The 25,000-nt window shown below is 39.5% G+C and overlaps 1 long non-coding RNA gene across 1 annotated transcript in view; it reads right to left on the bottom strand.

Annotated features, from left to right (window-relative positions):
• The window catches only part of LOC135097830 (uncharacterized), a 25,657-nt gene extending 6,028 nt beyond the window's left edge, over positions 1-19,629 (bottom strand). Inside the window, exons 1-2 of the long non-coding RNA XR_010266183.1 lie at positions 19,452-19,629; positions 5,525-5,562 (exon numbers count right to left, since the gene is read on the bottom strand). This is a non-coding gene — a long non-coding RNA (uncharacterized LOC135097830). The remainder of the gene's footprint in view (positions 1-5,524; positions 5,563-19,451) is intronic.
• Positions 19,630-25,000: the final 5,371 nt, after the last annotated feature.

Genomic DNA, 25,000 nt, shown 5'->3' with positions numbered 1-25,000 from the left:
CGGGTGTAGTAGCCACGACCTACAGACGTGGGGTGCTGCCAGATGCACATCCAGTCATTTTCTTGAACATGCAATTCTTGTATATTTATAAGTTTTTATAATATACTTATTTGTTACACACAATATAGTGTTGTGGAAGGTGTATGTAAAGGTGAGAATAAAAGCCTTAACAAACATAAAAATAAAATTTCGCATCCCTTGTTTGGTATCGTTAGCTCTGAGGAGGGAATTTCCATTCATAGCATGGGAATAATAAACATATGAAACTTTTCTCTCTCTCTCTCTCTCTCTCTCTCTCTCTCTCTCTCTCTCTCTCTCTCTCTCTCTCTCTCTCTCTCTCTCTCTCTCATTATATGGGGTGAAAAAAAAATGCAACCTGACAAAACCTTTATCTCTGTCAAGGAACATCATTTTCTATTATATATATATATATATATATATATATATATATATATATATATATATATATATATATATATATATATATATATATATATATATATATATATATATATATATATATATATATATATATATATATATATATATATATATATATACACCAGCCGTTCTATTTGTGTTTTCGTTCACTCCTGGAAACATCTGAACAATACTACACCCAAGAACAAGTTAGGAGGAGAGGGTGAGAAAAACTGATGGAGACGACTCTGAATTTCTAACTTCATAAATTATAAGCTGTTTTAGTTAGAGATGAGATGTGAAATTGGAGGAGAGGGTGAGAAAAACTGGTGGAGACAACTCTGAATATCTAACTTCATATAGTTAGTTAGAGATGAGATGTGAGATTTCCAGCTTAGATTATTAGTGAAAGACTGACAGAGGAAGTTCAATGTAGAAGCAGGAGACCGTTGTGTCAATGAAAAAAAACGAAAAAGGGGGATAGTTATCTGGAAGGTTTTGTTAAGTTAACAGATGAAGGAATTGAATTTTGAGGCATTGCTTTATCCCAAACAGAAATTTTAAAAAGATTAGAAGTATGGTGTTGTGTGGCTTCTCTACGTTAGCTGTTTAGTTTCTAAAGGGTTGGACGTCTATGAAGAGACGTGAAGAAAAGAAGATGATATTACATAGAAGGTAAGAAGGTAGGAAGATAGTTTGGAAATTAAAGATTGTGCCATATTCTGTCAAAACCTTTTGATATATCTAAGACAACAACGAAAGTTTCACAAAATCTTTAAAATTGCATAAGGACGACTCAGTAAGGATAGCCAATAGAGCGGCCATGACTGAACTCATACTGGCGATCACATGTATGGTCATGAAATGATAGAAGTTTAAGAATTTTCCTATTCAGGATATATATTAAAAACATCAGAGGGGTAGGAAATTAAATCAATAGGGCAGTAGTTTAAGAGATTAGAACAGAAACTTTTTTCACACTCTATTCTCGAACATTAAAGACAAAAGCCTCTCTTGGGTAGAGCATGTCAGAGGATCAACACTGCTTTCACGGGTGTATTTCTGTGAGTGTTGTATGAAGTGAACATGGGTGTCCCCATTTGTTTCAGGCACCACGTGATCACTTCCTTGTTAATGGGGAACAAGGGAGCGTGACGCAATGAAGGTAGACTCTGACATAATTTGTGGGTAGCTTCGCCCCTTTGTATGGAGAGAGAGAGAGAGAGAGAGAGAGAGAGAGAGAGAGAGAAAAAAAAAACGGGTTGTGGCTTCATATACAACTGCGAGCGTTTAGTTGCCAGACGCCACCAAGCTGGATCACCTCGGGCATAAAAGTCGGTGACCCAGCAGGCCTCCTGTTCTTTCCTGCTTCCGCCTTCTCGCCTTCTCTGCTAGTATGTTTGTAAGTAATTACATTTCCACTATTGTAAGTGACTTAAACATTTTTTGTTCACTGCAGTTATGCGCCTGGCTGGTGTTTAAATAACGAATTGTGAGTTTATTGTGAAAATGTTTTTGTGTGGAGTTGGAGTATGACGAGATAGTAAATGAATTTTGTGTTATTGCGGTTGTGTTGTGAAGAGAAGGGAGTAACTTGTCTGCTTTGCTCCTGATATCCGGGCTGAAGCTTGTGTTGTTTTGTGTTTGTTTGTCTCTTTTTTTCATATAAATATAATCGTTGTATTTCTGTTAAGATGTGGGTTCCTTGTGTCATACTAAGGGGAAACAAATGAGACACTGCTGTCCTCAAACAGTAGGAATTACCTGGGTAAGCGACTTCATGTTGTGTCCGCGGGTGTAACAAGTAGTGTGGTACGCTGTCCATAACAATAGGCAGATTTGGAAGAGTATGACTAGGCAAAGTACAAGCACGAACGCATAATTTCAGAAAACAACATAAATTTTCCGAGGGTTAATACCAGCTAGGGCATGAAAACATCATTACGAAGGATCTTAATGTGTAGCATGAAATAGTTGGAAATTGGAGAAGAGGGAGGAACAAGTACTGAATCATCCACGGAAGAGTTTTTAGCAAAGGTGTGAGAGAAAAGTTCAGCTTTAGAGATAGATGAGATGGCAGTGGTACTATCAGGTTGAAATAAATGAGGCAAAGATGAAAAAGCAAAGTTACTAGAGATATTTTTTGACGAGGTGTCCGAAGTCACAAGAGGAAATATAAAGTGCATTAGATTCAGGTGATGAAAGGTCCCAGTACCTCTTGTGGGGCCGCATCTTTATCATGTATAAAACAAGAATAAGAAGTGTTAAACCAAGGTTTAGAAGGTTTAGGAAGAGAAAGAATGAGGAACGTACACCTCCATTGCCAACCACCATCACATTTGTTATGCGTTCAGCATACAGAGACGAGTCTCTGATACGGAAGCAGTAATCATTCCAAAGAAAATCAGAATAGTACCTCTTCAATTCCCCTAATTAGCAGGAATAAAACGCTAGAGGTACCTCCACTTTTGGGAATTCTGAGGAGGGAGTAGAACAAATAACAAAGTTGTGGTTGTGGTAGGAGTCCAACAGGAAAGACAGTGATGACATACGCAAAAGGATTAGAAGTTAGGAAAAGATCAAGATTGTTGGATGTATCTCCATCACGGTCAGGAATACGAATAGAGTGTTGCAATACTTGCTCTAGATCATGGAGGATAGTAAAGTTGAATACTAGTTCAACAGGATGGTCAGTAAAGGATGAGGAATAGCAAAGCTATTGGTGAACAATGAAGTCTCCAAGAATGGAAATTTCCGTGAAAGGTAAGAATCAGAATGTGGTCCAATTTGAAAGTTAAATAGTAAACAAAAAAAAAAGTTATAGCTAGAGGAGTTAGTACAGAGCTATACAACACAGAAAAATTTAATTTTAGAGTGAATAGTCGTAGGTGGATGGTAGAAACATTGGAAGACTCAAGCGTGTGGGTACGAGAGCAAGTTGGGTTGTTATGACAAAGAAACTAAGAGGGAACAGAGAAGTAATTACTGTCAGGCCTCAGACACCTGCGTTTCGGTGAGGAAAAGAAGATGAGGTTTACTAGAGGAGAGATGGTGTTCCAAATCTAAATCTAGATCTAAAGGCACGAATATTGCAGAAGTTAATGAAGTAAAAGTTAAGAGGGTGTCAAGGGATTTACGAATGATACCAGAAGAAAAGCAGTCCGACCTGAAGACATTTGTGGTCCCCTCTAGAGATGTGGACTCCGACACTTGTGTACGAATCATCATATTGAATTTTTATTTATTTTTTTATTTATTTATTTTATTATCATTTTTTTTTTTTTATTATATAGGAAGGACACTGGCCAAGGGCAACAAAAATCCAATTAAAAAAAAAAAAGCCCACAGAGATGCCAGTCCCAGGAAAGGGTCCAAAGCGGTAGTCAAAAATTGAAGGATAAATTAGTAAGTGTCTTGAAACCTCCCTCTTGAAGGAATTCAAGTTACAGGAAGGTGGAAATACAGAAGCAGGCAGGAAGTTCCAGAGTTCACCAGAGAAAGGGATGAATGATTGAGAATACTGGTTAACTCTTGCATTAGAGAGGTGGACAGAATAGGGGTGAGAGAAAAAATAAAAAACCTTGTGCAGCGAGGCCGCGGGAGGAAGGGAAGCATGCAGTTAGCAAGATGAGAAGAGCAGTTAGCATGAAAATAGCAGCAGAAGACAGCTAGAGATGAAACACTGCGGCGATGAGAGAGAGGCTGAAGACAGTCAGTTAGAGGAGAGGAGTTGTTGAGACGAAAAGCTTTTGATTCCACCCTGTCTAAAAGAGCTGTATGAGTGGAACCCCCCCAAACATGTGAAGCATACTCCATACATGGAAGGATAAGGCCCTTGTACAGAGTTAGCAGTTGGGAGGGGGGAGGTGAGGAAAACTGGCGGAGACGTCTCAGAACGCTTAACTTCATAGAAGCTGTTTTAGCTAGAGATGAGATGTGAAGTTTCCAATTCAGATTATAAGTAAAGGACAGACCGAGGATGTTCAGTGTAGAGGAGAGGGACAGTTGAGTATCAATGAAGAAGAGGGGATAGTTGTCTAGAAGGTTGTGTCGAGTTGATAGATGGAGGAATTGAGTTTTTGAGGCATTGAACAATACCAAGTTTGCTCTGCCCCAATCAAAAATTTTAGAAAGATCAAAAATCAGGCGTTCTCTGGCTTCCCTGCGTGAAATGTTGACTTCCTGAAGGGATGGACGTCTATGAAAAGACGTGTAAAAGTGCAGGGTGGTATCATCAGCGTAGGAGGGGATAGGACAAGAAGTTTGGTTTAGAAGGTCATTGATGAATAATAAGAAGAAAGTGGGTGACATGACAGAACCCTGAGGAACACCACCGTTAATAGATTTAGGAGAAGAACACTGACTGTCTACCACAGGAGCAATAGAACGGTCAGAAAGGAAACTTGAGATGAAGTTACAGAGAGAAGGATAGAAGCCGTAGGACAGTAGTTTGGAAGTCAAAGCTTTGTGCCAGACTCTATACAAAAACTTTTAATATTTTGAATGATGGGTGTGTATATAATACATGGATGTAGATTTGTGTGAAGGAGCAGAGAGAGCAGGCTGTGACTGCCCACTTGTATTAAGACACAAAGGAAACGTTCACTGAGGTCAGAGTTGGGTCATTGATAAGTTCACAACACCCCTCGATCCAATACAAAACCAGTTTAGTGCTGGGAGCAACTATTGTTTTGACAGGTGCCTACTGTCTCCCTCTGTGTGTTTTTTTTTTTTTTTTTTTGCGTTTGGTTGTTTTTTTTAATGTCGTTTTAGTTTAGTTTAGTTTAGTTGTTTGTTGTTATTCCGTGTTATTTTTGTTGTTGTTGTTGTTGTTGTTGTTGTTGTTGTTGTTGTTGTTGTTGTTGTTATCGTCGTTGCTGTTGTTTTTATCGGTGTTCTTCTTGTTGTTATTGTTGTCGTAGTTTTTGTTGTTATTATTGTTGTTGTTGTTGTTGTTGTTGTTATTGTTTAAAGTTGTGGTTGTTTTTTATTTTAGTGTTGTTCGATGTTGTTCTTGTTGTTTCGTATTTTTGTTGTTTGATGGTGTCGCTCTTATATAATGTTTGTTCAGTGTAAGTCAACCACAAGAGTAGCTGCAACTCACGGTGCAACGGTGCTTGCAAGTCTCGACTCGACCACAACCTGCGAGAAAAGGAAACATAATGAACAGTTACAACTTAGGTTAGGGCTCATGATTTATTGATTAAAAAAAAAATAGGGAAATGGTGCAACATCTCTGTGAAAATTTCCACTCGCATCACCGATAATATCAATGTATTATTGTTCTGTGCTGTGACTTGCATGTAAGTTGTAGAGCTATAATAAAGGGTAATTAGTGTTAACATAATACAAAACAAAGTTTTAGTTACTACTATAAATAATCTGGGAAGAAGATGAGTGCATATATAGGTAGCTATTGTTTCGAGGTGCGAACCTGCCTGTCTCGAGGAGAGGCCCTGCACGCAGGAAAGTTCCCGCACACTGCGCATTTGAGAGCCAGTCTCGCCTCGTGATTGGTGCAAGAAGTCTCGCCTCATGAATGGCCGCCACCTTCTCATCAGCTAACTTAACGTAACCTAATCTAACCTAATTAAGCTAACCTTACCTAACATAACCAAATCTAACCTAATAATCAAACCTAACCTGACTAACTTAAACCTAACCTTACCTAACCCAGCTGAAATAATGTTTTATAATAAACAAAAGACGATATCCAGTAATTTAGTACAAGGTAGTTAGGTTAAACGGTAGTTAGGTTAAGGTTAAAGTTAGGTCAGGTTACATTAGTTAGGTTCGGGTTAGATTAGATGATAAGAAGGTGGCAGATAATTACATGGCGAGACTGCACGCATATGCGCAGAGAGTGCGAGGACTTTCCTGAGTGCAGGCCCTCCCCCTCGAGTAGCAGTCACCAGCCGACAGCCTTTCAAGTCAGTTCTCCGTCACCTTACAGCTTGCACTTGTTAAATTCTTTAAGTTAATGAGAATTTAGAGGCTCGGAACTTGGATGACCAAACAGAAACTTGTCTTTACTACGAAAACACGACCAGACACTAACTTGGAACGTACAGTGACACCAACTCGCCAGTGACCCCAGCCATCACAACTTCCTGCTATCCACTTGTACCACAGCAAAGTTATCAGTTATTTAAAATTATATTTTGCGATGCTTTCTGTAATTATGTGTTAGCTGAGAGAGCAAAAGGATTAGTGTTAAGGTCAAAAATTTCCCATAATTAATTTTGGTAATCCGAGTGAGGAAGACGGCTTCTTGTAGCTACCGAAAGTTATAGAAGCTTCATAACAGATGTTTCGTATGGCATTAGTTGGCCACAGGAACACTCACAGAGCAATTCTGCAAATTCACGGATGTGAAATAAGGACTTTTCAGTGACGTGAAACCTTTGACCACGATCGAAGATCAAAATAGGTGTTAAAATAGCCTCACGAATTATCCATATTGTATCCGGTTATCAATGAGGTAAACCGGTAAAACGGACCTTAGTGACATAACGGAACACATTAAAGGCATAAATAGAGAAATACAAAACCACTATTCTTCAGAGATTGTTATAGTGCAAATATAACCTAAAATATAATGGCATCTGGCAAGGAAGGTAGGAGACACGTGTGCTGCCATCTCAGGTAATTCGTAGACAGGAAAATGTGGGATGAAGTCATAAAGGCGTATTATACAAACCACTAATCTAAAGCCCAGCCTGAAACATCTCAAACATATGTTGAGGTCAGTAGAACTGGAGGTGTAAACTACCACAACGTATAAGGTTAAATAAGAACAACCTAAAATTAGATCTACAAACATGTCTATTAAAATCTTAAAGAAATCCTTCGCAACAAAACAAGGTTGGTTGGCAAGAACTATCAAGTAAAGCAATGAGCTAACAGGCAGTGAAAAATTAACCCAGGGCAAATTACAGAGTAGAAAAATCAATAAAGAAAAAAAAAGTAGTTGTCAGGGTACATTCAACCAGTTAGAAGGTAAACTGTGAGCTGATGAACATTCTGAAGCTATGAACAATTCAATTCAGACTATGAATAACAAGAAGTAAATTATGGGGAACGGTTAACTATGTTTGAAGATGAATTAGAAGTATTACGAAGTAATTCAACTAATAACACCCCCCCCCCCACAATTCCGCAATGAAAGCCCAGCTTTACATAACACTGCCAGCTATAACTTTACCAGTATTTACAAGGAATATCACTGAGTGACAATCATTCTGGAAAAGATAGAAGGGATTAATCCATCAAAGACAAGGCATTGCACAAAATAAGTAAATTCTCCTGTCTGTTAAGGCAACTAAAAGACATTGCCTACCTAATAATTTATAAATTCGTTATTACAGAAGAAAATCATGATCAGGTTGCCATCAGGTTGCTCAGAGAGAATTATAATGAAAAGGAGCTAATAAGCACTAAATTCATCTATAAACTCCTAGATTTACTATCTCTTAACCATAATTATAAGGAATTACAACTTTTCAGGTTCAATTAGAATGCCTGAAGTCAATAATATTGAGGATACAGCATGATAAGCCTTATAATAGAAAGGAAGCTAAGAAAACACTAGAAATGTTGTATTTACCTAAAAAGCCAATTCATCTTCAAGGAAATTGATGAATCATTGCTGAAAATTTACAGAAACATGAGCAATGAAGAGACATTGAAACCAAATAAAATAGATCCTAATGAAACTTACCATGAACAGGTGAACAAGATCCAACCCTATAAAATGAAAGGAAGCGAATCCAAACCTAACTATTACCCAGCAAATGAAGCCAAGCCAGGTTATGGGGACCCGGAAACAATAGGTAACTTCTCTACCACTGTAAATAAGAGGGCAGAGGTACCACCCCATGCTAACTATAATAACAAGACAGGAGCGAGACCTAAAACGCCAACACTAAGGAAATGTGCGTTTTGCTCTGAACAACACAATACACTGCTGCAATTACCAAGGGTTAGAAAGGACGATAAACAGACTATGGTCAGACCATTTTACCCTAAGCATTTGGGCGTTGTCCTTTCCGGGGATTTCCCGGCCTATAGCTCTGCCAATCTTCTATAACACACCTCATGTCAGGTACTTACTACTTCAAAATTACAAGGAGTTTAAGTTTACACTCTAATCCTCTAAAAAAGCTTAGTTAATGTAGTATATGTTTATTTATTTTTTTAGTAACAACTGTATTTTTTTTTCGGGGGGGAAACCACAATTCTCTAAAAAGCTAAGTTAATGTAGTATTTTTTTTTTTTTTTGTGATAACTGCATTTTTTTCAAACAGCACAATATTTAGCTGAGTTTCCTCCCTGCGATGTAACGTTTTTATTATTATTATTATTATTATTATTATTATTATTATTATTATTATTATTATTATTATTATTATCTTTTTTTTTTTTTTTTTTTTAATGCTTCAGCCAGGTCGCACTGTCAGAGCGGCTGTGTCATTCCATTGGTCACTTCCATCCGCAACACGTGCGTGAGGAGGAAGACATAGAGATAGATAGACATAGAGAGAGAGAGAGAGAGAGAGAGAGAGAGAGAGAGAGAGAGAGAGAGAGAGAGAGAGAGAGAGAGAGAGAGAGAGTGGGATTATCTAATCCGATAATTTGCTCAGCGCAAGGATTGGCAACGCCACAGGCCAGGAAATCCCCGTAAAGGACAACGCCTAAATGCTTTAGATAAAATGATCAGACCATAGTGGAGCTAGAAGTGTGCACATTATACTTAAATGAATCACACCAAATAAAAAAAAAAAAAAAAAGTAAGAGAAACCTGCATATGTTCCCTATATGTAAGAAAGGAGTGCATCATGTTACTCTATGTAAGGTAATATGGTATGAAATTAAAATAACCCTTTCACATAATGAAACTAACAATAAGCATCCTGCCTCCTGCAGCAGTTTTTATAGCAGAATTAGATATTAGTAGTCAAAGATGGAGGTCAAGATTCTGTTCCACACAGGATCACAGAAAAACTCTGTAAGTAAAGATAAAAGTAACAGCTTTAAACCTGCCAATGAAAGGACAAGATCAATTAAAAATTTCGAGTCTCCTAACCAATAAAAATACCCAAACTTATGTATCAATCAATCAATCAATATATATATATATATATATATATATATATATATATATATATATATATATATATATATATATATATATATATATATATATATATATATATATATATATATGAAGAGGCAGTAGGTACCTGCCGAAACGATAATTACTCCCAGCGAGGTTTAAACACTGAAACAGGCGGTGCTGTGAACTTATTATTAAACACAGATATGACCTTACTAAACGTTTCCTTGTGTGTCTCACAATACATAAGGGCAGTCACAACCTGCCCTATAAAGAAAACTCTCTTCCTTCACACAAAATTACAAGCACCTAGTTACACACACACCCTTCACTCAAAATTCAAAATTATCATGGCGACTCCTACACCAGCTTCGAAGTTTCTTTCTGGGAGGGGACCACAAATGTCCCTTGGTCAGATTGCTCTTCTGATATCGACCCTAAGTGTCTTGACACCCACCTCTACTTTTTCTTCATTAACTACTACATCATTCGCGTTCTTAGATTTAATTTTCAATCTGTAGAACACCACCTCTCCTCTACTAAACTTTCACAGGAGAAGGCAGTAGACACCTGCCGAAACGATAATTACTACAAGTGAGGTCTTAAGCACTGTTCAGGGGGTGCTGTGAACTTATCATTAAACCCAGCTGTGACCTCACTGAACGTTTCCCTTTGTGTCTCACAACACAAGGGGGTAGTCACAGCCTGCCCTCTAACGACAACTTTTTTCCTCCACACAAAACTACAAGCACCTAATAACACACACACCATTCACTCAAAAATTTCAAGATTATCATGGCGACTCCTACACCAGCCTCGGAATCCCCATCTGGGGAGGGGACTATGAATGTCCCCAGGTCGGACTGCCTTTCTGTCGACGACCCTAAGTATCTTGATATCCCCCCTCAACTTTTTCTTCGTTAAGTTCTGCAACATTCGCGGCCTAAGATCTAATTTTCAATCTGTAGAACACCACCTCTCCTCTTCTAAACCTCATCTTCTTTTCCTCACTGAAACTCAGGTGTCTGAGGCAACTGACAGTAGCCCCTTTTCTGTTCCCTCCTACTTTCTCTATCCTCATTTTCGATTCAAAGCTGGATGTTGCGTTTATATGCGAAATGACTTAACCTGCTCTCGTGCCCCCGTTCTTGAATCTTTCCAGTTTTCCACCATCTGGCTACGACTACAGAGTCACTCTCAAACTAAAATTTATCTGTGCTGTATACCTCTCACCTAACTCCTCTGACTAAGAAATTCTTTGACTACTTAACTTCCAAAGTGGGGCACATTCTGACCCTCTCTCTCTTTTGCAGAGATCTCCATTCTTGGAGACTTCAATGTTCACCACCAGCTTTGGCTTTCCTTTCCCTTCACTGACCATCCTGGTGAACTAGCCTTCAACTTTGCTATCCTTCACGACCTAGAGCAATTGGTGCAACACCCTACTCGTATTCCTGACCGTGTTGGAGATACGCCCAACATTCTTGACCTTTTCCTGACCTCTAATCCTTCTGCTTATGCTGTCACCCTTTCTTCTCCCTTGGGCTCCTCCGATCACAATCTCATATCTGTATCTTGTTCTATCACTCCAATCCCTCCTCAGGATCCCCCTAAGCGTAGGTGCCTCTGACGTTTTGACTCTGTCAGTTGGGGGGACCTGAGGAGGTATTTTGCTGATAGTGATAGTGTCTGGCATGGAAGCGTACATTCCTCGCTCTTTTTCTCGACCTAAACCTTCCAAACCTTGGTTCAACACAGCTTGTTCTCGTGCTATACATGATATAGAGGTGGCCCATAAAGGGTATTTAAGCCTTCCATCACCAGAATCTCATGCACTTTATATTTCTGCCCGGAACCATGCCAAGCAACTAGCCAAAAACTCCTTCACTAACAGAAAGTGTCAAAATCTTTCAAGATCTAACTCCCCTCGTGACTTCTGGCATATAGCCATAAATATCTCCAATAACTTTGCTTCTTCTTCTTTCCCTCCTTTATTTCAAACAGATGGCACCACTGCTATCACATCTATTTTTAAAGCTGAACTCTTCGCTCAAAGCTTTGATAAAAACTTTACCTTGGACGATTCTGGGTTTGTTCCTCCTTCTCCTCCACCCTCTGACTACTTCATGCTACCTATTAAAATTCTTCGCAATGATGTTTTCCATGCTCTTGTTGGCCTAAACCCTCGTAAGGCTTATGGACCTGATGGGGTCCCTCCTATTGTTCTCCAGAACTGTGCCTCCATGCTTGCACCTTGTCTAGTCAAACTCTTTCAGCTCTGTCTGTCAACATCTACCTTTCCTTCTTGCTGGAAGTTTGCCTACATTCAACTTTTTCCTATAAAGGGCGACCGTTCTAATCCATCAAACTACCGTCCTATTGCTTTAATTTCCTGCCTATCTAAAGTTTTGGAATCTATCCTCAACAGGAAGATTCTTAAACATCTATCACTTCACAACCTTCTATCTGATTGCCAGTATGGGTTCCGTCAAGGCCTCTCTAATGGTGATCTTCTGGCTTTTCTTACTGAGTCTTGGTCATCCTCTTTTAGAGATTTTAGTGAAACTTTTGCTGTTGGCTTGGACATATCAAAAGGTTTCGATAGAGTCTGGCACAAAGCTTTGATTTCCAAACTACCCTCCTACGGTTTCTATCCTTCTCTCTGTAACTTCATCTTAAGTTTCCTTTCTGACCGTTCTATTGCTACTGTGGTAGATGGTCACTGTACTTCCTCAAGGTTCTGTCCTGTCAGCCACTTTCTTCTTATTATTCATTATTGATCTTCTAAACAAAACTTCTTGTTCTGTCCACTCCTATGCTGATGATACCACCCTGCATTTTTCCATGTCTTTTCATAGACGTCCAACCTTCCAGGAGGTAAAGATTTCACGCAGGTAAGCCACAGAACGCTTGACTTATGATCTTTCTAAAATTTCTGATTGGGGTAGAGCAAACTTGGTATTGTTCAATGCCTCAAAAACTCAATTCCTCCATCTATCAACTCGACACAACCTTCCAGACAAGTATCCCCTTTTCTTCAATGACACTCAACTGTCCCCTTCTTCTACACTGAACATCCTTTGTCTTTCCTTTACTTATAATCTGAACTGGAAACTTCACATCTAATCTCTAGCTAAAACAGCCTCTATGAATTAAGCGTTCTGAAACTTTTCCGCCAGTTTTTCTCACCTCTGCAGCTGCTAACTCTGTACAAGGGCCTTATCCGTCCATATATGGAGTATGATTCACATGTCCTGTTGGGGGTTCCACTCATGCTGCTCTTCTAGACAGGGTGGATTCAAAAGCTTTTCGTTTCATCAACTCCTCTCCTCTAACTTCGTGAAGCATGGCTTCACGAAGGGGAAGTCTTGCCTGACAAACTTGTTAAGTTTTTACAGTAAGGTGTACGAGGCAGTAGATAATGGTGATAGTTATGATATCTTATATCTGGACTTTAGTAAAGCATTCGACAAGGTGCCCCATCAAAGGCTCCTGAGAAAGGTTAGGGCGCACGGGATAGATGGGAAGGTGTTAGGTTGGATAGGGTCATGGCTTGGTAACAGGCGACAGAGAGTGGTAATAAACGGCTCGAAATCCGAGTGGGGTCATGTCATTAGTCGGGTGCCACAGGGATCAGTATTAGGGCCATTATTATTTCTAATATATATCAATGACTTGGATAGTGGAATTAGTAGCGATGTTAGTAAATTTGCGGATGACACAAAGATAGGTAGATTAATTAGATCAGAAGCGGATGCCATCGCCTTGCAGACAGACTTAGATAGAATGAATGAATGGACGGATAGATGGCAAATGCAATTTAATATCAATAAATGCAAAGTGCTTAGCGTAGGTAGAGGAAACCCACACAATAGGTACACATTAAACACCCAAACTCTGGTAGGTACAGGGTACGAGAAAGATTTAGGAGTTATAGTTAGCTCTGAACTCCGTCTAGGGAAACAATGCATAGAAGCCAGAAACAAGGCAAATAGGGTACTAGGATTCATTTTTAGGAGTGTTAAAAGTAGAAGGCCGGAAGTAATATTAAAGTTATACTTGGCGCTGGTCAGACCTCATCTAGACTACGCTGTGCAGTTCTGGTCCCCACATTACAGGAAAGATATAGGTCTATCAGAATCAGTACAGAGGAGAATGACTAAAAGGATACAGGGGATGAGGAGTATTCCTTACGAAGCGAGGTTGAAGCGGTTAAATTTACATTCTTTAGAGAGACGTAGGTTAAGAGGGGACCTGATAGAAGTCTTTAAGTGGTATAAGGGTTATAACAAGGGAGATGTAAGCAAAATTCTTAGGATCAGCAACCAGGGTAGAACAAGAAATAACGGGTTCAAGCTTGAAAAATTTAGGTTTAGGAAGGAGATAGGAAAAAATTGGTTCTCAAACAGAGTGGTAGATGAGTGGAACGGACTCAGTAATCATGTAGTTAGTGCTAGGACACTAGAGAGCTTTAAGAGAAGATTAGACAAGTCTATGGATGGGGATAACAGATGGAAATAGGTAGGAGTGTTTCATACAGGGACTGCCACGTGTAAGCCTGGTCGCTTCTTGCAGCTTCCCTTATTTCTTATGTTATGTTCTTATGTAACTGACTGTCTTCAGCCTCTTTCTCACCGCCGCAATGTTGCATCTGTAGCTGTCTTTTACCGCTATTTTCATGCTAACTGCTCTTCTGATCCTGCTAACTGCATGCCTCCCCTCCTCCCGCGGCCTCGCTGCACAAGACTTTCTTCTTTCTCTCTCTCTTATTCCGTCCACCTCTCTAACGAAAGAGTTACCGGTATTCTCAATCATTCATCCCTTTCTCTGGTAAACTCTCGAACTCCCTGCCTTCTTCTCTATTTTCACCTTCCTATGATTAGAATTCCTTCAAGAGGAAGGTTTCAAGACACTTATCCATCAGTTTTTTTACTACTGCCTTGACCCTTTTATGGGACTGGCATTTCAGTGGGCATTATTTTTTAATTGGATTTTTGTTGCCGTTGGCCAGTGTCCCTCCTACATAAAAATAAATAAATAAATAAATAAATAAATAAATAAACAGCACGAATTCCTTATAGATATCCATAAGGCTCTAGGTGAATGATCCAAAGGTAATATTAAGCTAATAAAAAATCTTAGGCTATACATGGATGAAGAGCAAATCATAAGGTGCGGAGTTAGAACTACCATATGGAACAAAGCAACCTATCCGGCTACCAAAGGAGAGTTACCTCACCAAATTAATCAGAATGGAAGCTCATAGAATAACATTGCATGGAAGGATTGAAGAAACACTATCTCAAGTTAGATACGTCAAGTTGAGATACGTCAAATACTAAAAACTTAACTGAAGGAGTGGAACATATGCTGACGTTATGAGGCCAGAACCCCCAAATCTACCTTCGGAAAAAGTAACCGTAGGTAGACCCTTCGAAGTAACGGGAGCAGAATACACGAGCGCTCTGATAATAGCAGATGAGAGTGACGTTCAAAAAAAAGCTTTATATATGTTCATTCACCTGTGCCAGGACAAGATATATTTATCTAGAAGTTACTGAAATTTTTTTTTTTATGTGGGAGGGACACTACCCAAGGGCAACAGAAATCCAGTAACAGAAAATAACCACTAAAATGCCCGTCTTAACAGGGTCCAAAGCGTTAGTAAGAAATTGAAGGATGTGTCTTGAAACCTCCCTCTTTAAGGAGTTCAAGTCATGGGATGGTGGAAATACGGAAGACAGGGAATTTCAGAGATTACCAGAGAAAGGTATGAATGACTGAGAACACTCGTTAACTCTTGCATTAGAGAGATGGACAGAATAGGAATGAGAGAAAGAAGAAAGTATTATGCATTGAGGTTGCGGGAGGAGAGCAGGCATGCCGTTAGCGAGATCAGAAGAGCAGTTAGGATAAAAATAGCGATAGAAGATACCAAGAGATGCAACATCGCGGCGCTGAAAAAGAGGCTAAAGATAGTCAGTTAGAGGAGAGGAGTTGATGAAACAAAAACCTTTTCATTCCACTCTAGAAGAACGGTATGAGTGGAACACCACACACGTGAAGAATACTCCATACATGGAAAGATAAGGCCCTTGTACAGAGTTAGCAGCTGGGAGTGGGTGGTTGAGGAAAACTGGTGGAGACGTCTCAGAACACCTAACTCTATAGAAGGTGTTTCACCTAGAGATGAGATGTGAAGTTTCCAGTTTAGATTTTAAGAAAATGACAGGCCGAGAATGTTCAGTGTAGAAGAGCAGGACAGTTGACTGTCATTGAAAAAGAGGGAATTGTTGTCTGGAAGATTGTGTTGAGTTGAAAGGTGGAGCAATTTAGTTTTTGAGGCATTGAACAATTCCAGCTTTGCTCTGGCCCAGTCAGAAATTTTAGAGAGATCAGAAGTCAGGCGTTCTGTGGGTTCCCTGCGTGAACTGTTTATTTCCTGAAAGATTGGACGTCTACGAAAAGATGTGGAAAAGTGCAGGGTGGTATCATCAGCATAGGAGTGGATAGGACAAAAAGTTTAGTTTAGAAGATCATTGACGAATAAAAGGATGAGAGTGGGTGACAGGAGAAACATTGGGAAACACCATTGTTAATAGATTTAGGAAGAAAAAACTGAGCCTCTACCACGGCACAAATAGGACGGTTATAGAGAAAACGATATAAGCCATTGGAGGGCAATTTGGAAATCAAAGTTTTGTGCCAGACTCTATCAAAAGCTTTTCATATGTCTAAAACACCAACAAAAGTTTCACCAAGATCTCTAAAAGAGACCAAGACTCATTGAGGAAAGTCAGATCATCGGTACAGCGACCTTTGAAGGAACCCCATACTGGCGATCAGATAGAAAGTTGTGAAGTCATATGATTAAGAATCTTCCTGTTGAAGATAGATTCAAAAACTTTAGATAGGCAGGAAAATAAAGGAATAAGACAGTAGTTTGAAGGATTAGAACGGTCACCCTTTTTTAGGAACAGGCTGAATGTAAGCAAACTTCCATCAAGAAGAAAAGGTAGATGTTGATAGACAGAACTGAAAGAGTTTGAGTAGGCAAGGTGCAAGCACGGAGGCGCAAATTCTAAGAACAGTAGGAGAGACCCTATCAGATTATTAAACTTCCGAGACCCTCAGAAGGTATTGTTCATTGTCTCAAAATCTCAATTACTCCATTTATCAATTCGACGCAACATTCCAGACAACTATCCACTCTTTTTGAATGCCTTTCAACTGTATCCCTCTTCTACACTGAATATCCTCTGTCTGTCCTTTAGTTATAAACTTTACTTATAAACACAAGCCTTTCTTTTTTTCTCTCAATCTTATTGTATCCACCTCTAATGCAAGAGCTAAGCAGTATTCTCAGTCATTCATCCCTGTCTGTGGTAAACTCTAGAACTCCCTACCTGCTTCTGTATTTCCTTCCTATGACTTGAACTCTTTCAAGAGGGAGGTTTCAAGACCTGTATTTTTGACTAAGGCTTTCGCCTCTATATGGGGACTGGCACCTCAGTGTGCCTTTTTTTTTTTTTTTTTTTTTTTACCTTGGCCGGTGCCCCTCCTACATAAAAAAAAAAAGAAAAAGAAATACAGAATATAGGTCCCAGTTTCTTTGTGGGAAAGTTATCAACAAAACAAATTGTTACATAGGTGGGAGAAATACTGGTCTGATGAGTATCTTGTCAGTCTTTGCGAGAAATTCTATGGCGCTGAACCAGGCGAAAAAATAGTTTCCGTTAAGGAAGGTGAAATTGTCTCGTTAAAAATGGAGCAGAGTCGTTTCACTTGCCCTTTAGCTAGGATACTGAGATTGTATCCTGGTAAAAATTCTTGTAAAGGGACAAAGAACTCTTAGAACTATCATCAACATAATTCCATTAGAGTACTCTCCTGAGTCTGCCCCAATCAACCGTATTGAGGTCCGCAGATCCGGAGGGTTGCCTTCGGTCCAGGAGAATACAGACATTCAAGTGCGGACCAGGCCAGTATTCCACTCGCATCACGCATAACATCTATGTAATATTGGTTTGTGCTAAGATTTGTATATATATTGTAAAGGCATACTAAAGGGTAGTTAAGATTAATATAGTACAAACTTAGTATAAGTTACTACTATAAATAAATTGGGAAGTAGATATGTAGGGATGTAGGTAGCTATTGGTTTGACGTGGCGAGTTGAGAGCCCACAGGAGCGAATCTGCCTGCCTCAAATATCAATCGCCTGCCACCAGCTTTTCAAGCCAGTTTTGCGCTACACTAGAACTTGCACTTATTAATTCACTAAGTTAATAAGAACTTAGAAGCTTGGAACTTGGATGACCACAAAGAAAGCTGTCTTCGCTACGAAAACATGACCAACCACTGGGTTGGAACGCCCAGTGATATCAACTCACCACCGACATTGGCTGTCACAGCTCCCCACTTGCCCCGTGTACTACAGCTAAGTTACCTGTTATTTCTAATTATATTTTGAGATGCTTTCTGTGATTGTGTGTTAGCTGAGAATGATGAATGTTAAGGTTGAAAAGCTCCCACAATCGCGTTCATTTGGCAACAAACTGAGTATCGGAATATGTGTTCTGTCGAACACCACTTGTTTGAAATGTGATTTCCTAAATAATCCTGATGAAGAAATATGATTTTAGTAGTGATAATTTTTCACTAATACTAAAAGAAGAAAATGTGAAAAAATAATAATTAAATAAATAGTGTAACATGGACAGTACTTTACTCTCCAACAACTTGTGCAAGTTTTTCGGACGAAAAACACTCAGCATACTGTTTAAATTTTCCATTGGCAATATTTATCAAGAAACTTAACCTCTTTCCACATCCTGGCCTTGGACGGCTGGAGTTTTGATGATAGAAACTATGGTCTGACCATGTTGAAGTAAGCGTTTAGGCGTTGTCATTTAGCCAGTTTGCGGCAACACTAAACCTTGCAATGAACAAAATATCAGATTAGAGCCTGTGCCGCTGATAACCTCTCTCCCCACACATCTCTCTCTCTCTCTCTCTCTCTCTCTCTCTCTCTCTCTCTCTCTCTCTCTCTCTCTCTCTCTCTCTCTCTTTTTTTTTTAAACAAATATTTACAGAAAGGCTTAAAATTCCACGTTGAGTATGGAATTATTTAAGAAGCCTATGATAGTATTATTTACAGGAATAACACTATACATATTTAACATAAAGATGATAATGCTAATACAATAATACAATAACAATACAATCTCTCTCTCTCTCTCTCTCTCTCTCTCTCTCTCTCTCTCTCTCTCTCTCTCTCTCTCTCTCTCTCTCTCTCTCTCTCTCTCTCTCTCTCTCTCTCTCTCTCTCTCTCTCTCTCTCTCTCTCTCTCTCTCTCTCTCTCTCTCTCTCTCTCTCTCTCTCTCTCTCTCTCTCTCTCTCTCTCTCTCTCTCTCTCTCTCTCTCTCTCTCTCTCTCTCTCTCTCTCTCTCTCTCCTCGATGGATACCATACGTTTAGCGAGTCGTCATCCCTAATTCTTATTGTTTATATATGGTATATAGTACTTAAAATATCATGGACAAAGCCGAAAACATTCGTTTACAAACTCTGCATGACGTAGCAATTTTGGCGATGTGCTCATGAATATGATTACATTCATATAATGCTAGTTTTAAAAGATAGGGAGAAATTGGTTCACAAATAGAACAGTAATCGACTGGAATAGACTCAGTAATCAGGACAGTGACTAGTCAATATGATGATTTTAAAATAAGATTTATGGAGTGGGGACGAGAGACGGATACAGTGAGTGGGTGTTACACAGGACTGCCGCATGTAGCCCTGCTGGATTCCTGCAGTTTTCCATATATGCTCTTATGTTTTGATTAGTAGTGACGTTCGTCCACTGCCATGCATGCGACCACGACCACGTACACACACATGCCAATACTTACACACAGCAGCAGCAACAGCAAGACACCAGACGCGATGAACTTCATGTTAGCAGCGCGACGCTCAGGAGCTGAAGAGACGCACGGAGGTAAAGGAAGGCCCGAGTGCTGTCTGGGTGAGAAGCGTAGCGAGTGAGGAGGACAGGCAGTGGTGAGCTTTTTATAGAGGGCTACTGGACTACGGGAATGAAGTGGTGGGAGGAGACCTCAAGGCTAGGGAAATTACACGGTGAATGAAAATTGCATAAATTCTAAAAAAAAAAAAGGAAAAAAAAATTGCCTTTATTACCAAGCCCCAAATTTATTATTATTATTATTATTATTATTATTATTATTATTATTATTATTATTATTATTATTATTATTATTATTATCATTATAATAATAATAATGATAATAATAATAATAATAATAATAATAATAATAATAATAATAATAATAATAATAATAATAATAATAGTAATAATAATAATAATAATAATAATAATAATAACAATAATAATAATAATAATAGTAATAATAATAATAATAATAATAATAATAATTATTATTATTATTATTATTATTATTATTATTATTATTATTAGGCACGCGGGCAGTGGACGAGAGAAGACAGATTTACGTTATGAAAGCACAGCGTTAAGTTACATTTCAAGAGCACGGAGGTATTTAATATTTACTGCAAAGTGTATTATTTCAGTTAAACACTCGACAAAGGAACAGCGAGGACATAGTCACCAGACGGCTGGATATACGCAATGGGACTGAATTTACTATAAAAATATTCATTTCTCTCTCTCTCTCTCTCTCTCTCTCTCTCTCTCTCTCTCTCTCTCTCTCTCTCTCTCTCTCTCTCTCTCTCTCTCTCTCTCTCTCTCTCTCTCTCTCTCTCTCTCTCTATATATATATATATATATATATATATATATATATATATATATATATATATATATATATATATATATATATATATATATATATATATATATATATATATATATATTTATTTATTTATTTATTTACTTATTTATTTATTTTTATAGTAAATTCAGTCCCATTGCGCATATCCAGCCGTCTGGTGACCATATATATATTAGTATGCTAAGCAATATATGGACACACAGCAAAAGAAATAACGAAATAAAATATTTGAGGGATGATAATGATTATAGTGTGTTCTGCAGCGAAGTCACGGAAAGAGACAAGGAATGCAGTTTGGAAGTTGAAAGCGGTAATCACGGAAATAGCAGCAGAAGTTAAAGACGCAATACTGCATGGATGAGTAAGAGAGTGGACACAATATATACTTTAAAACAAGGGAGTTGCGTATGTGAAAGAAAAAAAAAATAAACTAATTAATTTTCAATGGAAATACATGATGTCTAAAAGGAATACCATCAGAGGACGAGATATATTTAAAAAAAATAGAATTATCGATTATGGTGAATGTAACAGCAATGCAAGGCTGAGTCAGCACAACAGATGACTGCCAGAAGGAAAGCAAGAAGCAACAAAACACACTGCTTCACTTGATAGTTGTGTAATGTGTCGAGTGCTCAAGGTTACCAACTCTGGACAAATGGGAACTCCTGGACGTTCTAGGAAAATTCTTGTGTTAAGATTGATTGTTATTACATAAAGAAGGATCTCCTTCAGGGTTTGGTGGCGTCAATATCTATATTAGTCTGGAATTAAATTATGTAACATGATTTTTTATCTTTGACAAGTAAATGTTATTTTTCAACTCTTTTTCATTGCAAAAAAGAAAATATCCATTATTCCTCTCAAACTTTGTTTTTGTGGCGTTTTTGTCCCAAAATTACTAAATTTCACCATTTTACCATTACATGCCACACACAACGGGGGAGTGAGATGGGGATAAAAGCGGCGGGTTAAAAAAAAAGAGAGAGAGAGAGAGAGAGAGAGAGAGAGAGAGAGAGAGAGAGAGAGAGAGAGAGAGAGAGAGAGAGAGAGAGAGAGAGAGAGAGAGAGAGAGAGAGAGAGACGGGAGAAAAAAAAAATGAAGAGCAGGAAGCTTGTAAATGAAAGCTTTGGGAAAATGATCGCTGATATACACACCATTATTGGACAGTCTACTAACTATTATTGAAAGGGACGTGTGGTATCGTTATTCAGTTTTATCTATTTATTCTTGTTGACGTATTAGTTCGTGTACGTGTAGATCCCTTGCTTGTTTTTCTTGTTGTTGCTATGGTGGTGGTAGTGCTGCTGTAGGGTGGCGGTGGCAGTGTGGAGGTGGTTATCCTCTTCTCCTCCTTGTTGTTCTCCTCTCCTTTCCTCCCATCACCTCACCTAATCTCACCTTTCCCCTTCGTCTCCTTTCCTCTCATTTCGTTTCCTTTCTTCTCATCACTTATCTGCTTCCTGTTCCACTTCATCACCGCAACACCGGAAGCTTTTAAAAACAGAATAATTGATATTAACACGAAGCTTCAAGAACTAAATACTAGTAACACTACCACCACCATTAACGCTATTTAAAACTGAACCACTTAGGTCTTGTTCACGCACCCCTGCATTTTATCCATAAGCAGGACAAGCGGGCCTGTAGTGGTGTGGATAGACTAAAGGAACACACTTGAAGTACATATGGGAATAAATTAGCTGGAAGTGGCCATCTCAAGGTAATGCATGAAGGCGTTGCTTGGCGACAACGAATTGGGCCAGTCAGTTGCAAGGAGACGTGGATCAGTAGGCAGAGCGGCTAACTGAGGTGCTACTGAGAGCACGGAAGCGGTGGGTGCCCCACAAGCTACACAGAGTGAGGTTCTCAGACCAGCCATGGTTTTGACCTTAGTGCCGCGCCGCCTCTGACAATAGCGGCTATGGCACATCTACAAGCGCAACCCCACGTGGTGGAATAAAGACAGTCACAAGGATGCAGCCGCCAACATGGAGTCCACCCAAGCATAGTCCAGGGCACAGTGGGTGGAGAACAAGAAAAGGAAGCTGAGGGGCGGTCACAGCGACTCAAAACAGTGGTGTTACCTTGTGAAGGACACACAATGAGAAGACAACACCTGCACCATCCCCCTCTCCTCAAAGAATCCGGGAACTCCTTATAAGAAATAAGGATAAGGTGGACTTGCTGGGCCAACACTTTGCCCGCAAGATGACTGTCCCTCATCCCACCAAGCTTCCTCCTTCCCTCCCCATGGTTGTGGGGGACAGGCAGACTACAATCATTAGAATTGAGGAAGAGGTGCGAGCTGCCCTCTCAGCCCTCGAGGAGGACAAGGCAGTGGGCCCTGACGGAGTAAGTCCCCGCCTACTTCGCAGGTACTCTGGAGTGCTGGCACACCCTCCCTCCAGGTTATTCGAGGCCATCTTGCGCCAAGAAAGGTGGCCGAAAATGTGGAAGACCACCCATGTTGTGCCAGTACACAAGAAGGGCAGCAGATCGGAGACAGCGAACTACCGCCCCATCTCCCTGCTGTCAGTAGTGGGGAAGGTGCTGGAATGCATCCTAGCGAGGTGCCTCACATCCCACCTCGACAGCCAGCATCTTCTCAGCGCCAGGCAGTTCGGGTTCAGGAAGGCTCGCTCAGCAGCAGACCTCACCCTGCTGTTGTAGAGTGACGCACTGGACCAGGGGAGGCCCACGGCTGTCCTGGCGCTAGATATCGCCGGTGCCTTTGACCGTGTGTGACACGCTTGTATGGTGGAGCGATTACACGCGGTCGGAGTGGTTGGCGTCCTGCTGAAGCTGCTGCGTGACTACCTGCACGAGCGAAAGATGCGGGTAGTCCACAACGGGCACCAGTTTTCCCCAACGAAAATAGGCGCACGTGTTCCACAGGGCAGCGTGCTGGGCCCATTACTGTGGAACGTGTATGTCAATGACATGCTTAACCTCGTTCCGAGCGTCCGCGCATATGCCAATGACGTCACTCTGTCTCTGTCCTCACCAGGGGAAGAACAAGAGGTGACGGCCCGCTTGAGCACCACACTAAGAACCTGCAGAACACACTAAAAACCTGCAGAATAGGGGACAATGGTGGTGGTGGTGTTGGTGGTGGTGGTGCTGTACATAAGAACACAAAAAAATAAATGAAGCGGCATGAAACCAGCAGGCCTACACGTGGCAGTCGCTGTATGAAGCACACATGTCTATCTCCACCCATCATTTCCTCCCACACATTTATCTAATCTTCTTTCCTTAAGTTATCATGTTTTTTTCTTGATTTTTTTTATTTGTTATTTTGACTTTTATTGCAGTGTTGCAGTGCGTTTCCCTCTCTTTTATCTTTTTCTTCATCTTTCGTCAGTTTGTTATTTGCATTCTCCATGTTTCTTTTTTTCCTTTCTTTTCCTTTTATTTTGTTATGGTTCTCGATTTGATTTTTTCTTTGTCTTAATCTTTCGTTCTTGTGTTATTTGTGTTTTTCCACGTTCTTTTTTTGTGTGTGTGTGTCTTTCTTTCTTTCTTTGTAGTCTGTATTCTTCATTTTATTACAATTTTCGATGTGATTGCTTTCTTTAACTATCTTTCTTTTCTGTGTCTCTCGTGTGTATTCTCTATGTATCTGTTATTTCTGTTTTATTTCTTTTCATCCTTTGTCTTACATTTTTTTTTCACTTTTTTTTATATTTTTCCTTCACATTTTCCCTTTAGAGTTTTTTTTTTCCTTTTTGGTTCACATTTTTTCTCTTTATTCATCTGATTTTCCTTTCGTCTTACATTTTCTTATTTATTTTACGAGATTTTTTTTTTTTTATATTGAATTCGTCTTATATCTTCCTTTCACTTTTTTGTTGTTTTCTTGAGAAGCGGTGGCTTAAATCTTTCCTCTCATAATACTTGTACCATTACTCACCCGTTCATAAACACCATTTATGTCATCAACCAAAAGAAACTCCTACATTCCTCAAAATTTCAATATTCATTATTTGTTTTGGTATCTTCCTTCCTATTTATTATATAATTCTCGTAACCTCATCTGTTGCACATTTTCCTACCAATAAATTCCTGCTATTTACATGTCGTGTTTTTTTTTCTTAATTTTTTTATATTCTTTATTTTCCTAGTCTTCCAACTGAATTACCTTTTATTATTTTTATTTATTTTTACTGTCTCTCACTCTCTTCATCCTATATCTTCCTTCGTATAATCTTCGAGGAATTCATTAGAGGAGAGAGAGAGAGAGAGAGAGAGAGAGAGAGAGAGAGAGAGAGAGAGAGAGAGAGAGAGAGAGAGAGAGAGAGAGAGTCATTGTAGTTAGAGCTTTATCTTCGTTTATTCTTTCTTTCTTTCTTCTTCTTCTGTCATTTAATCTTCCTTTTCTTCCTTCTCTACTTCACATCTTCCTCTTTCTTCTCCCCTTCCTTCACCATTTCCTCCTTCTAGTAATCCTCCTCTTCCTTCCTCCTCCTCCTCCTTTCTCAATTAATCCTCCTCTTGCTCGTCCCTCTCCGCCGCCCATTCCTATTCTTCTACTTCATCTCCTCATTTTTTCTAAGGTAATCCCTCCTCCTCCTCCTCCTCTTCCTCCTCCTCCTTCTCCTCCTCTTCCTCCTCCTCCTCCTCCTCC

The sequence above is a fragment of the Scylla paramamosain genome, unplaced genomic scaffold (assembly GCF_035594125.1).
Source record: "Scylla paramamosain isolate STU-SP2022 unplaced genomic scaffold, ASM3559412v1 Contig33, whole genome shotgun sequence".
NCBI lineage: Eukaryota > Metazoa > Arthropoda > Malacostraca > Decapoda > Portunidae > Scylla > Scylla paramamosain.
The sequence above is the reverse complement of the archived record's forward strand: the minus strand, read 5'-3'. Positions and strand labels throughout refer to the sequence as shown.